We start from the raw sequence: 3,849 nt of genomic DNA, 5'->3' as shown, positions 1-3,849 counted from the left end.
AGATCCTGTGGCGGGTGTTGTGGGTAGCTGGCGAGTGTCAGCCGACCCTGCGCCCCAGCTGCCCCGGTGCTTTTCTGACCGGAAGAGGCTTGTGGGACCGGAAGAGGCTTGTGCTCATCCTTCTTTAAAACATTTTATTTTAAATTAAAATTTATCTTATATGGGATGTTTTGCCTGTATGCATATCTACACCACACGAGTGCCTGGTGCTTGTGGAAGACACAGAGGGTGTCAGATCTCCCAGAACAAGAGGTAACAGAAAGTTGTGAGCCTCCATGTGACTTCGGGGAACCAAATGTGGGTCCTCTGAAAGAGCAGCCAGAGCCCCTCTACCAGACTTGATGGAACATTTAAAAAACTCAGAGTCCATCAATTAAGACACCTTAAAAAGAGAGGGCAGCCCTCACCACACACTGAACTTGATGTCATTTTGACCTTTGACTTCCCAGATTCCAGAACTGTGGCTCTAGATGTGGGCCAATCATGTCACTCATCCTGAACTCTGTGTAGTAAGCCTAAGTCATTTAGTCTGTGCTGCTTGGTTGAGGCAACAGTAACCAGCAAGTAAAACCCTAACTGGACATCACCAGCTTGATATGCTGAGCACACTCTTTCCAGGGAGGCCTAAACCTGTTTTGTGGTTCGATGAAGTGTTTTTGAAATGCATACCTTCCCTTTTCTGCCTCAGCACAATTGGTGCAATCCTCATTTTCCATCAGCTATTTCTGTTCTGTATTCTTAGTTGTTAATCCTCTTCTGGTTGCTGGCTAGTTGGTAATTCCCAGTGTTAAATTCCTGCTACTTTAATCTTCTGACTGAGCCCCGGCATCCTTAAGGTAGCTGTGGGTTAGAAGGAAGAACATCAGATCCTGTGGAGCAAGAGACCCAGGCTTTCCAAGTTGTGTGACAATGCTTAGTTCTCCCTCCCTCCCACTCTTCCTCTCTGAGGCTTAGATTTCCCTAGCTGCAAAAGAATGGCCCAGGCAGGGAGACTCTAGACGCTCATTCCAGCTTTGCTCAGATGCTACTATCAATGGAGTGTTTTCTACATCCTTCTTTGTGGTGCAAGCCTGGGTGGGCAGCCTTAGTTGAGGGCAAAGGCACCAGGCAAGTGTACTAGTCTGAAGTCACAGGGTGGAAGTCTTGGTGTGTTTTTGCCTCTAAGGGCCCAGGTGAGGGCATGCAGGGATCTAGGGAACTTGGAGACTCAGTTTCTTCTATTGTGTGGGGGCTTCATGCTAACGTCAGGGGCTGTGGAAGTACTGAACTCAGGAGAGTGCAAATAAGTCTCTGCAGACCACTGACTGCTCAGGGTTAGAGTTTACATGAAGAATGTGGGTGGGCCATCTTGTAGACTGGAGGGGTGGGGGTGGGGGTGGGGGTGGGGACCAACCTGGGTGTGTTGAAGCGATGGAGGCGCTGTCCAAGGTGCTGCCACCCAGGAGCTGTCCTCAGAACACAGATTTCTGGCTTTTGAGACAGAGCTCCTGGCTTTGCCCTTGCTCTGATCTTCAGTGTCCCTGTGTCAAGTAGGGAAAATTACTTTCCGCACCTTGGTGTCTCTGAAAGTAGGCAAGTCCAAGAGTGTGCCCCATGGAATGCCTATGACACTGTGCATATATTAGTACAAAATGGGTCAAATTCCAGCCCAAACTTCATGGCTCCCTTTCATCCACTGGTCAATCAGAGGCCCTACATTACTCTGTACCCAGGGTGGCCAGCATGTTACTCTGTTTGCTGGGTCTTAACTTCTAGGGGCTGTTGAACCAGATGGCCACCAAGCATTGTGTCTTAAAACCACAGGAATGAATTCTTTTAGTTTTTGCAAGTGGGGCTTACAGGTCTGAGGCATTTTAGTTTTATAGCTCTCAAGTACAGTAGTTAAACTTAAAACATGACTTTAGTGTTCACAGTTCTCACCTGGTAGAGGAGCACAAGAGAGAGTGAATTCACTCCCAAAAGTCCTCTCTTGAGTAGTGCTAGCATACTGGCAAGAGCCCCGGTACCGATGCACAGGGAACTAAATTTCAGTGAGTTTGGGGGCACAGATCTTCAGAGTACAGCATGTCTCTAAGAAGCATCTGTTACTACTGTCCCTTCTCATAGGCTCTGATGTTGCCTGCAAGCCTTGATTCTTCTAGGCTTGTGTGTGCATCACTCCTACCTCAGCCTCTGTTGTCACATGAGCTCCGCCTTGTGTGTCTGTCTCACAGAAGCACACAATCATGTCAGTCCAGTCTATCATTTCTGGCAGCTCCTTTAGTTCCAGGAGCAGACTGTGGAATATAGGAGGGATCTGAGATGCTAGCTTTATAAAGGGAAGCAGCTGTGGGAGTGCTAGGATCTGGAGCAGGTGCTGAGGAGGGCACCCAGGGACTCTTTGCCAAATCCACACCTCCACTCTTGTCTTGCCTTAGTCTTGATAAATATCTGTCTTGTTCTCAAAACCCATTTTCCACTTCTCCAGGTTGATTGTGAAATGCCTATGCCATGTGCTTAGTTCTGATGTGTTCTGAGAGGTTGATGCTCGAGAGGCTATCTCAGTTTCTCTAAAAGCCACACAGACAGGGTGAGGCTCTCTACAGCATTGTGGGCTAAATGAAGGATCTCCAGCTCTCACCATCCTCTTCCATGCAGCATGGCTGGCACTTGGCTGGGCAGCTATCAAGGAAGAGTGTATCTGCCTGCCCAGAGTTCCAACAAGAGACTTCTTACTCTTCTCAGGGGTATAGGGAACTGAGTTGGAGAAGACAGATACAGAGAATCAGCAGAATGTGGCCCTGTGAGTCGTACCCCTCTCTCTAGTTGTGCTGTGGGTTCTGAGTGTAATGCTAAGCTCATTCCACATGTATGATCCTGCTCTGCTTCTGTGAGGACATGAATTCAGGATTATCAACATCTACTAACATTGTGGTGTGACACACTTACAATCTTATCACTTTGGAGGCTGAGGCAGGGGAATGGAGTTTGAGTCCATCCTGGATTACATAGTGAAATCATGTATAAAACAAAACAACCTTTAAATGGTCCCAGGGCTCTTTGGATCACGAGTTTTATAATCTTGACTTCCCTATGCTATGTTCCCATGGATCTTCCTGCAGCCTATAGGTCTGCAGACACTGCTTGGGATAATTTTTGTCTTCAAGCCAAGAAAATCTCAGCTCAACCCACTTCAGCAAAGAGCTTCATCCTCTCCACAGACAGGTGTAGAGTCTTGCAGCTTACCTGTCCCCAAGAATCACCTGCACATTGTACTAGCCTTTCAAAGACCAAAAGGAGATTTCAGGTACCTTTGAAGTCCCCGGGCCCCAGATTTGACTCTCCACTGCCTCAATATATTCTAAGAGGAGGACTGAGGAAGAGACTCAGAGAGTCAGGGACCTAGCAGTGGCCCTTTCCTCAACCCCACAGCTCGACAGATCATCAAAACAGTCACAATGAAGGAGCACAGCTGGAGGTGGCAGCAAAGGGGACTAGAGTTGCTTGAATGCGAGTCTTATTCATGCCACCTGCATTCTGTGTACTCTTGAACACAGCATCTGACTCTTGGTGTCTCAGTTTTCTCTTCTGTAATATGTGCTCAGCTAGAGGGTGGTGGTGAGATCTGGTGATCTCACCATTGTGCCAAATGAAGGACATGCCATAAGGCCCTGACCAGACTCAGACTCACTCATTCCCAAGTCTCCTGCAGTAAAACATGCAGGCAGTAGATTTAGGCAAGCAAGTCTGTACTATCTGGAAAGAGCTGAAAAATAAGGCTGAGACTTGATCTCATTATGTTTCCTTAGCCGACCTGAAACTCACCATGTAGACCAGGTGGAACTCACAGAGATCTGCCTGCTTCTCAAT

The sequence above is a fragment of the Mus caroli genome, chromosome 8 (assembly GCF_900094665.2).
Source record: "Mus caroli chromosome 8, CAROLI_EIJ_v1.1, whole genome shotgun sequence".
NCBI lineage: Eukaryota > Metazoa > Chordata > Mammalia > Rodentia > Muridae > Mus > Mus caroli.
Note: the sequence above shows the minus strand (reverse complement) of the source record.